Consider the following 15098-nt stretch of genomic DNA (forward strand, 5'->3'; position numbering starts at 1 on the left):
GCCCCTAAGCACACTGCTGCCAGCATGATAGACTTATAACTGGTCCCCTCTTGGCTCGATTGCCCCTTACTGCCCTCCCCTGCCAACCAGGTCACCCCTCACTGCCTTCCCTTGCTAGCCTGGTTGCCCCCAACTGCCCTCCCCTGCAGGCCTGGTTGCCCCAACTGCCCTCCCCTGCTGGCCCAGCTATCCTTAATTTCCCTGCCTTGCCAACCTGATTGCCCCCAACTGCCCTTCCCTGCCAGTGTGATTGCCCCCAACTGACTTCCCCTGCAGGCCTTGTCCTTCCCAACTGCCTTATCCTATAGTCCAGGAACATTCCCCCCCACCCCCACCCCCCCACCACGCATCTTTCCTCCCCTGCAGGCCTTGTCTCTCCCAACTGCCCTCCCCTACAGACCTGCCCCCCCCCCCCCAGCTGCCCTCCCCTGCAGACCTGGTTGCCCCCAACTGCCCTCCCCTGCAGGCCTGTTTCCTCCCAACTGCCCTCCCCTGCTGGCCTGATCACCCACAACTGCTAGCCATCCTGTGTATTAGAGTGACGATCAATTTGCATATTACCTCTTTATTATATAGGATTATTAATCACGAACTACAACGTTTGCTAATGACTGATTACTACTAATATAATTGTATTGCATTCATTTCCCTCACATGCCTTACGCTCAAGTGCGCCATTTCTCTCCACTAATATTAGCAGCTAATATTTTAATAATTTATTTTAATAATGATTGCCACATTATTGGTCTTGTACTGACTTGTTTGGTGTATGCAACAGGAAATGTTTTGCTTTTGGAGAACAAGAAGAATAGGTTTATTTGCATTACACTTTTTAATTTGTGCAGTTATTTGGTGTCTGATAAGTTAATGTTCAAGAAAAAATATTAATTTTTATTAAAATGTTCTATTATTTTATATTAATGATTATTCATTTACTTTAACCCTTTGTATTCAGCATGCCTCTATCAAAATAAACCTAAGTTTTTATGAAAATTGAAGCTTTTGTTTTTTTGCAACCCATATAAACTTAAACCTTATTTATTTGGCCCATGTCAGCCTTCAAGTTTTACATGCTTGCTCTAGTCACTGGCAATCACTAGTCTTTCTGTGGATTTATCTCTTCTAAATATTTCATATAAGTAGAATTATACAATATGTGGCTTTTTGTGTCAGGCTTCTTTCACTTAGCATTATGTTTTCAATATGTTTTTCAAGGTTCATGTTGGAGCATATGTCAGTACTTCTTACCTTTTTATGGCTGAGTACTAGTAATATTCCATTGTATGGACACTTCTTTGCTTTTGTTTTTTAAATATATTTTATTGATATTTTACAGAGAGGAAGGGAGAGGAATAGAGAGTTAGAAACATCGATGAGAGAGAATCATCGATCAGCTGCCTCTTGCACAACCCCCACTGGGGATGCGCCCGCAACCAAGGTACATGCCCTTGACCGGAATCGAACCTGGGACTTTTCAGTCCACAGGCCAACGCTCTATCTACTGAGCCAAACTGGTTTCAGTGACTCTTCTTTACTTTTTACAGTATTCCTACTCTTGCAATGAAATTAATTTTTATATTTTATTTTACAGTGTTTATAAAAGAACCTCTGACAGATTTAGTAGTGTATTTTCTATAATGATGGCTTTCTAAAATTATCTTCCCAGATACAAGTTAGAAAAGTGTGAGGGTGATTTCTTCCTAAGCCAATTATTAGTAGAGTTATTCTCCATTGTTTTATTGTTAGTCTTATTCAGGAAGTTAGACTAATTAGGGAACTAATCAGCTAAACTGTTGAAGAGACACTTAACTGAAATCAACTCCAAAAAATACTATATTGGTATTATTTTTATTTTTATTTAAAAGATTTCCTACTAAAATGAGAAGTGTTCTGTGAGCATTTTATAGATTTAGAGAAGATGGGAAAGCAACTAAGGATTTATGCTTTCCTATATTCATTTTGTGTATTTTTCATTTAGATAAAACTGCACATGGAGTTGGGGGACAAGAAGAAATAAACCAAAGAACTTACATACTTATATGCACAGCTCATGGACATGGGCAATAGGGTAATGGAGGGTGGGTATGGGTTGGGAGGAAAGGGGTAAGGGGATGATATCTATAACACTATCAACAACAAAAAATATACAATATCAAACATTGTATAAAATTTGCCTGTAGTAGAATAGAAAAAATGCATTTCCTTTAGTTTAAGTTCACTCCTCAGGATATTGTAAACTAATTTTGAAATAGTGTCCTGAGGTGTCTCTGGGATCCCAGTATTCAGGTGACGTAGCTGCTACAGCCCCTGCTCTGGGATTCCTAGGATAGAGGAAATGAGAGTTAAGCAACACTGATTCAGTCAATGCATGATTACTCACAAGCTGGATACAGCAAATAAGGAGTTCTGCATACACAAGAGGCAATGATAAGCTCTTGAAGCATATAGGAAGGCACTTTTTTCCTTTATTGTTTTTGCTGTTTTGGTAATTACACTCCCATTTATGTTTGGGGAGTAATCTCTTCCCAATTAAATAGAGTTTTGTGGTACTGTCAGACTAGAGTCCATGCCTTCCACCGAATGGTGGAGCTTTTTGGGACTTTGAAATCTGAGGAATCAGAGAGAGTGGTATGGCAGCTGCAAGATACTTGCTGACCTGTTACATGGCCTCCTGGAGACATTCCTGTTCTTGTCCTGTAAGAAGAGTCTCACTCTTGTTTCAAGAGCTGCCCCTTGATTCTGGAGAGTACCTGATACATGTCTAATCAATTCCCCTGCTCACCCTCACCTTCCCTCCCCATTGGCCTGCTTGCCCCCAACTGCCCCCCTGCTGGCCCGTTCACTCCAAACTATCCCCTATTATCCTGATTACCTCCAACTGACCCCCACTGACTACCTGTTCACCCCCAACTGGCCCTCTTGCTGGTCTGCTTACCCCCAACAGCCCCACCCCCCACCAGCCTGATCACCCACAACTGCCCTTCCCCTTTTGGCCTCAACTGCCTCTACCTCAGCCCCACCACCATGGCTTTGTCCAGAAGAATTTCCTGAAGGTCTCCTGGAAGGTCTCCCAGTTTAATTAGCATATTACCCTGTTTTAGGATAGATGGAGGCCTGGTTCATGGGTGGAGGCCGGCTGGTTTTCCCTGAAGGGTGTCCCGGATCAGGGTGGGGATTCCCTTGGGGCATGGGGCAGCCTGGATGAGGGGCCTGTGGTGGTTTGCAGGCCGGCCATGCCCCCAAGGGGTGAGGGTCCCCACTGGGGGACATGGCCAGCCTGAGTGAGGGGCTGAGGGCTGTTTTCAAGCTGGCCATGGTCCATTCAGGGTGGGGGGTCCTGTTGGGGTGCCTGGCCAGCCTGGGTAAGGTGCTAATGGCTGTTTGCAGGCTGGCCTCGCATCCTGGCTCTATTTATTTTTTTTTTCAGCACCTCCTTGCCTGGAGGCCAGAGTTGGCTGGAAACAGGTATCTGGGATTTATTTATCTTCTATAATTGAAACTTTGTAGCCTTGAGTAGAGGCCAGGGCGGGTAGGAAGCTGGGCTTCCTCCATCACCAGGGGCAACCCAAATCTCCTGCTAGCTTCAGTTCCATGGCCGCTGCCATCTTTGTTGGATTAATTTGCGTACTCACTCCTGATTGGCTGGTGGGCATGGTGGAGTGACAGTCAATTTGCATGTTTCTCTTATTAGTGTAGATTAATAAACTAATGAGTAAATGAGTGAGTGAATAGTACATACAGTAAGCTCTCTGGAAATTTAGCATAGGGAAACAGCACTTTAGCGTGAAGTGGTCAGAAAAAATTTCTGAGTTGTTGAAAGGAGGGAATGATTTGAGCAGATAGATGGGAAAGATGGGCATTCTAAGAAGGAGATGAATATGAAGGCACAGAAGTGGGAAATCAGAGACTGTACCTTTGTCACCTTTGCTGTGGTATGGGTTGTGGCTGCTGTCTTTTGTGGCTCCTATGCAGAATGACCCACTGTCACTGCAACCATAGATCTTGTTCTCTCTTCAGGTTCCACTTCCCTTTTGCCTTTTTTAGTGGAGGTGGGTGTCCTCTGGAGCTTTGGGTATTTCAGTAATGGAAGAGGAGGTGTCAGTGTCATTTACCCATTGTGCCTTTCAAGCTTTCCCTTTTCATTCTTGTTTCAAAGCCCAACTCATTACAATGTATGCTGTTCATTAATAGCTGCCTTTCATGTACTTCCTGGATTCTTCTTCTTTTCTATCCTCTATTTATTCAACAAGTATTTATTGAGCACCTACTATATCCCAGGGTCTGTTTTAGGTACTGAGAATACAATGGTAACAAGAGAAAAATCACTGCCCTCATTGAGTTTACATTCTAATGGTAGGATCTATACTAATAAGAGAGAAATATGGTAATTGACACTCATAGCCAATCAGGAGGGAATATGCAAATTAGCAGTACAAAGATGGCAGCAGCCATGGAACCAGCCAGAGCAAGCAGGAAGCTTGGGTCGCCCCTAGTGATGGAGGAATCCAAGCCCCCACCCCCCTGGACTGGCTGCCAAAGGAGGAGCTTGTGGGTGTGGCGGCCATGGAGCAGGCTTTGGTCACCAGGGTCAATCCAAGCTTCTTGCCCTTGGTGGCCAGCTGCTAAAGGAGGGGCCTGTGGGTGGCAGCTACTGAGCTGGCCTGAGTGCGTGAGAGGCTTGGGTCATCCAGGCTGGCCACCAAGGGAGGGGCCTGTAAACAGCTCTCAGCCCCTCACTCAGGCTGGTCACACTATAATCAGGGTGAGGGTCCCTGTTGGGGGATGTGAGCAGACTGAAATGGCCCTCAGCCCCGCACCCAGGCTGGCCATGCCCCCATAGAGTGAGGGTCCCTGCTAGGGGTCTTGGCCGGCCTATAAACATCCATAAGCCACTCATCCAGGCTGGCCAGGCACCCCAGCGGGGACCCCCACCCTGAAGGGGGTGTGGTCAGCCTGAAAACGGCCCTCAACCCCTTACTCAGGCTGACCATACCCCCAGGATGTGAGGGTTCCCACTGGGGTGTGTGGCTGGCCTGAAAACAGCCATCAGCCCCTCACCCAGGACGGCACCATCCCCAGTGGGGACCACCACCCCAATTGGGGCATGGCTGGCCTGCAAACCACCACAGGCCCCTCACCCAGGCCACCCTTCCTCCCCAAAAGAACCCTCCACCCTGATCAGGGAAAACCAGCTGGCCCCCACCCATACACCAGGCCTCTGTCTTTACTAATAAAAGGGTAATAAACTATTATAATTAGACTGGGAGACCTTCCAGACATTCTTCTGGACAAAGCCATGGTGGTGGGGCCAAGGTAGAGGCAGTTAGGGGCCAAGAGGGGAAAGCAGTTGTGGGTGATCAGGCCAGTGGGGGTCAGTTGGGGGCAATCAGGCTAGCAGAGGGGGTGAGCAGGCTGGCAGGTGAGATAGTTGGAGATGAGCAGGCCAGCGGGAGGGTATAGTTGCGGGTAAGCAGTCAGGCAGGCAGGTGATCGGTTAAGAGCCAGCAGTCCTGGATTGCAAGAGGGACTGTGGGATCGGGCCTAAACTGGCAGTTGGACATCCCCCCAGGGGTCCTAGATTGGCGAGGTTGCAAGCCAGGTTGAGGGACACCCCCCTCTTCCCCACGAATTTAATGCACTGGGCCACTAGTAGATAATAAAAGAACCCTAACTGGTTTGACTTAGTGAATAGATTGTTGGCCTGCGAACTGAAGGGTCCCAAGACCGATTCCGGTTAAGGACACATTCTGGAATTGTGGACCCAATCACCAGTTGGGAGCATGCAGGAGGCACCAATCAATGGTTCTCTCTCATCATTAATGTTTCTACCCCTCTCTCTCCTTTCCTCTCTGAAATCAATAAAAATATTTTAATAAATGTTTTCTATAGGTAAGTGGCTTGTTCTCCACCTTTTTCGTTTGGTTCTGCTGACACTGCCCAGCTCTCGTCAGCCTCCGGCCCGCTCTCTCCTTGAGACCGAGCACCATGCCTTCAATTAAATTGCAGAGTTCTGATGGAGAGATATTTGAAATTGATGTTGGAATTGCCAAACAATCTATGACTATCAAGACTATGTTAGAAGATTTGGGAATGGATGATGAAGGCGATGATGACCCAGTTCCTCTACCAAATGTTAATGCAGCAATACTAAAAAAGGTCATTCAGTGGTGCACCCACCACAAGGATGACCCTCCTCCTCCTAAGGATGATGAGAACAAAGAAAATCGAACAGATGATATTCCTGTTTGGGACCAATAATTCCTCAAAGTTGACCAAGGATCACTATTTGAACTAATTCTGGCTGCAAACTATTTAGACATCTTGATATTACATGCAAGACTGTTGCCAATATGATCAAGGGGAAAACCCCTGAAGAGATTTGCAAGACCTTTAATATAAAAAATGACTTTACTGAAGAAGAGGAAGCCCAGGTATGCAAAGAGAACCAGTGGTGTGAAGAGAAGTGCAAAGTTGTGCCTGACACTGTAACACTGTAAGGATTGTTCCAAATACTAGTTGCACTGCTCTGTTTATAATTGTTAATATTAGGCCAACAGTAGACAAATGCAGCAGCAAATCAATTGCATTAGCAGAATATTGTCTTCATTGCATGTGTAGTTTGGGTACAGACTCCAAACCTATGGCTGAGTTCCTTCCAGTATGATCAAAAGTATCTTTTTTCTTTGTTATGAATAAAACTGAATTGTGGCTTCTCTATAGAAAGTGGCAATTTGGGATCTCCCTCTTTTTGCAAAGCAATTTCTGCCTAGTTTATTGTCTAGTTAACTCTAGTGACTTTTTAAAAGTTGGCATTGTAAATAAAACAACTTGCAAAAGTTTTCTGAAATAGAAAAAAATGCTTACTATAATTTTGGGTTGTGCTAAGTGTTCTGAAGAAAAGTAAAAACAGATTAGGGCTTAAAGTGCGAGGTCAGAGTCAAGAGCTGCCATTTGAGGTAGACTGGTCAGAGAAAACTGAAGAGGTGCTGCTGGAGTAGAAATCTAAATGGAATGAAGGAGTGAACTATGGAATATTTGGAAGTGTACTCCAGACTGAAGAACAGGTATATAAAATGCCCTGAGGTAAGTATGAGGAGGTTAGTGTGGCTGGAGTTAAATGGGGATAGAAGTGATCAGAGAATGGGCAGCCACAATATTCTGAAAGGCCTTTTAGCTTCCAGTTGTTCTCCCACATGTTCTTCCATCAAATTGGGTATGTGAATGATCCATTCAACAGTTTGGCTTCATTTCCTGAATCTCATTTCCTAAGATCTTCCCAGTTTCTTTCAGCCTCTTGTTCCCATGGGTACATTCTGGATACTGTACCCACCTGAACTGGTCTATTTTTGAAGTCACAATTGTAGACATCCTATCCTCTGAAATTGATCCAGCTCATTGGTCATTTACTTCTAACAGTCAAGTTGTTGATCTTCAAATAGGCCTTTAATTCTCTTACCCTACTTTCTATTTGACAGCCTTTGCCTATCTGTATTTCCCTCCCTATCCAGGTTGGATTCAAAATCCATCACTTCAAACAACCCATCTCTGCCAATTTTCTAAATACTTTTCATTTAACCTATATTGCCCACCATAGGTGAATTCGACTACCCATCTTTTTTCTTGATAGTTCATGGGGTGCTGAAACCTATAGGAGAAAATATGCAGAATCACAGAGATTATCAAGTTTATATCTTCGGAGAAACCAAGATGGCGGCATAGGGTAGACACCCGAATGCAGCCTACCACAACAAATTTGAATTTAGAACTGGAAAACAGGTGAAGCATTGCCCTGAAGCGCCAGATGGCTGGCTAAGAGGAGGCTCTACCATCTGGGAAGGAGAGAGAAGGCACACTGAACCTCAGGAACTATGAAGGTACAGAGAACTGTGTGCGCAAAAAGGTAGCCGCCCGACTTCGCTGCTGGCTTGCTTGTGGAGCACGGAGAGGGAGTGCCGAGTTTGCTGCTGGCTTACTCCCTGTGCACAGAGAGGGAAGACAGCTAACGTGCGGCTAGCTTTCTTGTTCGGGAGGAAAACAGAACCACCCTATTGCTCTGATAGACAGCCCCAGACAGGGAGAGGCCAGACTGTCAGGCAGTGGGCAGAGATCTCTGGAGGTGTGTGAAGCCAGTGGCTATTACTGCGGGACTCAGAAACCAGACCCTCGTAAGGAGGGCCTGAATAAAGCTTGTCTGCACCACCCCGAGACTCTGCCCCATCCAAGCGGAGCACAGAAGCCCTTCCAGTGGCTAGCTTTCCAAAGCTTGTCTGCACCTATACCAAAGAGGTGCGTGCGCCTGCAACCAATTGTGCGGGATTCAACAAAGCTTGGCTGTGCCACCCCAAGACTCTGTCCTATTCAAGCAGAATACAGAAACCGTCCTAGCTGAGACACTTCTGAGCCTCATAGCCAATTGGCTTGGAGATCAACGCTTCCCAGGGATACAAACAACAAGCAAGACTTAACAACAAGACTGCACACACAGCCCACAAAGGGCTAGACCAAGAGTGTCCACCTCAGGTAACTGGGAGGCTGACTCACTGAACCATATAGGACACCTTAGCACACAAAGCCACTCTACCAACTCAGGGAAGCTGTGAAAATGCCGAGACAAGGAAACAGATCACAAACAAAAGAAATGGAGGACAAGAAGCTACTGGATATAGAGTTCAAAACCACGCTTATAAGGTTTTTCAAGAATTTCCTAGAAAAGGGCGATAAAATGTTCCTAGGAGTGGGATTACTGGGTCAAATGGGAGTTCCATTTTCAGTTTTTTGAGGAAGCTCCATACTGTTCTCCACAGTGGTTGCACCAGTCTACATTCCCACCAGCAGTGCACGAGGGTTCCTTTTTCTCCGCAACCTCACCAACACTTGTCGTTTGTTGATTTGTTGATGTTGGCCATTCTGACAGGTGTGAGATGGTACCGCATTGTTGTTTTGATTTGCATCTCTTGGATAATTAGTGACTTTGAGCATGTTTTCATGTGCCTCTTGGCCTTTCTTCTGTTTTCTTTTGAGAAGATTCTATTTAGGTCCATTGCCCATTTTTTAATTGGATCATTCATCTTCTTTTTATTTAGTTGTATAAGCTGTCTGTAGATGTTGGAGATTAAACCTTTATCAGTGGTAACATTTGCAAATATGTTCTCCCATACAGTGGGCTTTCTTGTTGTTTTGTTGATGGTTTCTTTTGCTGTAAAAAAGCTTTTTATTTTGATGTAGTCCCATTTGTTTATTTTCTCTTTAGCTTCCATTGTCCTAGGGGCAGTATCAGTGAAGAAGTTCTTTTTTGCATATGTCTGAGATTTTGCTGCCTGTGGATGCCTCTATATCTTTATGGTTTCCCATCTGATGTTTAAGTCCTGTATCCATTTTGAGTTTATTTTTGTGTATGGTGTAAGTTGGTGATCTAGTTTCATTCTTTTGCATGTATCTGTCCAATTTTCCCAACACCATTTATTGAAGAGACTGTCTTGACTCCATTGTATTTTCTTGCCTCCTTTGTCAAATATTAACTGAGCATAGTGATTTGGGTTGATATCTGGGCTCTCAATTCTATTCCATTGATCTATATGTCTGTTCTTGTGCCAGTACCAGGCTGTTTTGAGAACAGTGGCTTTGTAATACAGCTTGAAATCTGGTATTGAGATCCCTCCTACTTTACTCTTCTTTCTCGGGATTGCTGTGGCTATTCAGGGTCTTTTATTGTTCCAAATTAACTTTTGGAGAGTTTTTTCTAGGTCAGTGAAATATGCCATTGGTATTTAATGGAGAGTGCATTGAACCTATAGATTGCTTTGGGTAGTATGGACATTTTGATGATGTTGATTCTCTCAATCCATGAACATGGTATGTTCTTCCATCTGTTTACATCTTCCTCTATCTCTTTTTTCAGTGTTGTGTAGTTTTCTGCGTATAGGTCTTTTACCTCCTTAGTTAAGTTTATTCCAAGATATCTTAATTTTTTTGGTGCGACAGTAAATGGGATTGGCTTTTTAGTCTCTGTTTCTGCAAGTTCACTATTGGTGTATAGAAATGCCATAGATTTCTTGGCGTTAATTTTGTATCCTGCTACATTGCCAAATTCATTTATTAAGTCTATTAGTTTTTTGATGGAGTCTTTTGGGTTTTTATGTACAATATCATGTCATCTGCAAATAAGGATAACTTTACTTCTTCTATTCCAATTTGGATGCCTTTTATTTCCTCTTCTTGTCTAATTGCAATAGCTAGTACTTCCAGTACTATGTCAAACAGGAGTGGTGAGAGTGGGTACCCTGTCTTGTTCCTGTTCTTAGAGGGAATGATTTTAGTTTTTGCCCATTGAGTATGATGTTGGCTGTGGGTTTATCATATGTAGCTTTTATTATGTTGTGGTATGATCCTTTTACTCCCATGTTGTTGAGAGTTTTTATCAGGAAAGGGTGTTGGATTTTATCAAATGCTTTTTCTGCATCAATTGATATGACCATATGATTTTTATCTTTCAATTTGTTTATGTGATGTATCACGTTTATTGATTTGCAGATATTGTACCATCCTTGCATTCCCGGAATAAATCCTACTTGGTCATGGTGTATGATCTTTGTGATGTTCTGCTGGAGCCGATTTGCTAGAATTTTGTTGAGGATTTTGGCATCTAAGTTCATGAGGGATATTGAAGGCCGATAAAATAAAGGAGACCTATGAGGATATGAAAAGGAATCAACTAGAAATAAAGAACATATTTTCTGAAATAAAATAAATATTATACAGAGTCCTAAAAACAGAATGGAAGATCGCAAGAATCAAGTCAAAGATTTGGAACAAAAAGAGCCAGAGGACACTTCTCCGCAGAAGCAAGAAGACAAGAGAATCCAGAAAGTTGAAGATAATGTAAGAAACCTCTGGGACAACTTTAAGTGAACCAACATCAGAATTATGGGCATCCCAGAAGATGACAGAGAGCAAGATACCAAAAACTTATTGAAAGAAATAGTGACAGAAAACTTCCCCCACCTGGGAAAAGAAATAGACTTACAAGTCCAGGAAGTGCACAGAACCCAAACAAAAGGAACCCAAAGAGGACCACACCAAGACACCTCATAATTAAAATTCCAAGAGCAAAAGACAAAGAGAGAATATTAAAAGCAGTAAGAGAAAAGCAGGTAGTTACCTATAAAGGAGCACCCATACGATTGTCAGCTGATTTCTCAACAGAAATCATGCAGGCCAGATGGGAATGGCAAGAAATATTCAAGGTGATGAATAGCAAGAACCTACAGTCAAAAATACTCTACCCAGCAAAGCTATCAGAATCAAAGGCCATATAAAGAGCTTCACAAATAAAAATAAAAGCTAAAGGAGTTCATCACCCCAAACCAGAATTATATGAATTGCTGAAAGGAGTTCTTTAGGAAGAGGAAGAAGATATAGATAAAAATTATGATCAACAAATACGTAACTATCAACAAGTGAAACTAAAAGCCAAGGGAATTAAAAAACCTAATGAACAATATTAAGTAGTGAATATAATAGAATCAAAGGTGTGGAAAAAGAGTGGACTGACGATTTTTTGGGAAAAGGGGAGTGGAGGGTGCGGGACGAGCCTGAACACAAACTGTGCACCTATGGATGAGGACAATGGGGAGTGGGGAAAGGGCAGAGGGTGGAGTGGGAACCTGGTGGAGGGGAGCATTGGAGGGGGAAAAAATGAGGAACATTTGTAATAATCTGAACAATAAAGATTTATTAAAAGTAAAAAAATAAGCCGGAAAAAAAATTAGAAAAATAAACTAAAAAAAAAAAAAAAAAGTTTATATCTTCAATCCCCACCCTGTCTACTTCCCTTCCTTTTCCGCCATCCCGCTTGCTTGCTTCTCCGCAACTTCGCTCCCTTCTGCAGCACTTGGCTTCTTTCTACACTGTCTTGATATGCAAAATAACTGCAATCTTGGTTGGGTTAATTTGAATACTTGCCCTGATTGGCTGGTGGGTGTGGCTTGGGCATAGTGAAGGTGTGGTCAATTTGCATATTACTCTTTTATTATGTAGGATAAATACTATATTATAAAGTACATGATATTTTATAAGTAACAAACACATTTCTACATCAATTTTCATAGTGACTAATCATAAATTAAATACGATTATATTCATCACAAAATTATTTAGTGAGAAAGAACTTAACAGAAAATTTGATTTGCATCCTGTGAATGTAAGTTGCTGCATGTATGGGTTTTGCTTAGTGCCTCAGTGAACAATGTCTTATTGCCCCATTTTGAAAAACAAAAGGTCTAGACCCTCCAGAGAGTCTAATTTGTGGATTTCCACCCTCCAAACAGTGTCACCAGCCAAGAAGATTCTATGGAACTTTGCTTTGTAAAATTTTCATTATGAAAGAAATATGGTTTAAATCCCCCCCCAAAATATATTATTGAATTATAACACTGAGTATGCCATTTCTAATGACATGGTAAAAAAACAAAACAAAACAAAAACAAACAAACAAAAAAACACAACATAGAAAAATTCCTCTAAAAGCTTCCTCCCTCTGTCCATCCCCCTGGTGATGCTAAATCTCCCCAGTTGAAAACTCACTGTCCTAGAGTTGCTTTTACCAAATGCCCCTCTGATTATAATTTGGCTTTGCATTAAAAGTTTCCCATATGCAGAAATTTGCTAACCATCATACATGAATTTGGGATCTGCTTGTAATTAAGTCCCCATTGCAAGTTTATTATTGTATTCACCAGCCCTTGGAGGCTCATTGTGTGCTAACATTTCAGATTATGAGTTTATAAAACTGAAGACCACATTCCAGAACAAGGCCCCTGCCATAAAATTTACTAAGAGCAGAGATGTTATCCTGTCCTGGTGGTCAGAAAGTCATTCTTCAAGCCACCCTGATCAGACACCATTCCATTCAAATTGCACCGGTAAAATTCTTTTGAAAAGTGGAATAAAATAACACAGGTAGAATTTTTTTTCCCATTTAGAAATGCAGTGCCTTAATCCTCTGTCTATATACCTAGCAAGATGGCATATCTTAAATATAGTGAAAGGAGAACAAGACCCCCAGGCACCATCATCCTAGGGCTGAATATGAGAAGTTCCCTTCAAGAGAGTTCTTGTAAGGAAGAACTCAGCAGCCAGAATTTACATTGAGTAAATATGTGGAGGGAAGGAAGAAGCTTATTTTCAAGAGGTGGAGACTGATTTCATCTCCAGGGCTGCAGATCCCGTTATTCTGGAAAACACAGAGAGATCTTCCAGTGATGAAACATCTTGGGCAAACCCTCTACAGAGATGTTCTTTCCATAATGAGGAGAACAATGTTACTCATTTTATTAACAGTGAAAAAATCTTGGAGAGATTCATAAATGCTTTTAAAAATGTTTAAATATTCAGTTACTATAGTCCATTTTCCAAATGTAATATTTATGTCTTTTGTGCAAACTGAAAATATTCTCCATCACTAACCCCACCCCACAACTAGTCAGTGAATTAACACGTTTCACATTTACAAATTGTTCACGTTGGACTTGTCAGCCTGTTTTTCACCTCTTGAGCACCAGAGGGCAGACACTTAAGGCTCATTTATCTGGGACAAAAATTCTTTCATCTCCCACATCAAAGTTTTCTCTGGATTTGCTCCAACACCTTGAAGAAGGTTAAAGGAACAATTCAGCTTTGCCCTTTCTGATAATTAATGTTTTCCCTGATGGCTCACCACACCCATCAGAGACAGAAAGTAATGATTACACAGAAGTCTGCTACCCTTTATCAGTCTGTGCAATTCAAGGAATTGTCCTTGTAAAGTCTTTGTAAACAATTAGTTCATAATCTATTTTTGTTCTTGTTTTTAGGCTGAAGATTATCTAAAATTCTAATCCTTATTGTAGCTTTCAAAGCTTATAAAGTGAGATAGTAGAAGTGAAACTGCCTTCTAAGGAGAAAGAAGCACTATATAATTGCAAAGTAGAGTTACCTGTAGGAGATCGATAAATGAGACCAGGCCATTTGCATGATGTTCAATAAAGTAATCAATAAATGGCCGACAATGATTGCTAGGGACAGATTTTTTTTTTTTTAAAGAGTAACATTTTTTTTTAAAAAAAGAGTAAAAATCTATGGGACACAGCAAAAGCAGTTTTGAGAGGGAAGTTCATATCCCTACAAGCCTATTGCAAAAAACTAGAAAAAATAGTAACAAATAATCTAACTCTACAACTCAAAGAGTTAGAAAAAGAGCAACAAGATAAGCCCAGTGTAAACAGAAGGAAGGAAATAACAAAAATCAGAGCACAGATAAATGACATAGAGACCAAAGAAACAATACATAAGATCAAAAAAACCAAGAGCTGGTTCTTTGAAAGGATAAACAAGATAGATGGACCTCTAGCCAGGCTAAGCAAAAAACAAAGAGAGAGGACCCAAATAAACAAAATCAGAAAGGAAAGAGGTGAAATAACAACAGACCCCGCCGAAATACAAAGGATTGTTACAAAATACTACGAACAACTCTATTCCAACAAACTGAACAACCTGGAGGAAATGGACATATTCCTAGAAAAATACAAACTTCCAAAACTCAATCAGGAAGAATCTAAAAATCTCAATAGAGCAGTGACTTGGGAAGAAATTGAAACAGTCATCAAAAAGCTTCTAGCAAACAAAAGCCCAGGGCCAGATGGCTTCACAGGAGAGTTTTACCAAACATTCAAGGAAGAACTAAAACCTATGCTCCTCAGACTATTCCAAAAAATTCAAGAGGAAGGAACACTTCCAAACTCCTTCTATGAAGCCAGCATCACCCTAATACCAAAACCAGATAAAGAAAACTCAATGAAAGAGAATTACAGGCCAATATCCCTCATGAACATAGATGCCAAAATCCTCAACAAAATTCTAGCAAATCGGCTCCAGCAGAACATCACAAAGATCATACACCATGACCAAGTAGGATTTATTCCAGGAATGCAAAGTTGGTACAATATCCGCAAATCAATAAACGTGATACATCACATGAACAAGTTGAAAGATAAAAATCATATAGTCATATCAATTGATGCAGAAAAAGCATTTGATAAAATCCAGCACCCTTTCCTGATAAA

General features: G+C 41.8%; 1 pseudogene across 1 annotated transcript; it reads left to right on the plus strand.

The window, feature by feature from the left end:
• The first annotated feature begins 5339 nt into the window (after positions 1 to 5339).
• LOC311618448 (S-phase kinase-associated protein 1-like) lies at positions 5340 to 6723 on the plus strand (annotated as a pseudogene). The gene has a single exon. The product of its transcript is annotated as an S-phase kinase-associated protein 1-like (transcript).
• The last annotated feature ends 8375 nt before the right edge of the window (positions 6724 to 15098 follow it).

The sequence above is a fragment of the Pipistrellus hanaki genome, assembly GCF_964339955.1.
Source record: "Pipistrellus hanaki genome assembly, chromosome: 2".
Lineage (NCBI taxonomy): Eukaryota > Metazoa > Chordata > Mammalia > Chiroptera > Vespertilionidae > Pipistrellus > Pipistrellus hanaki.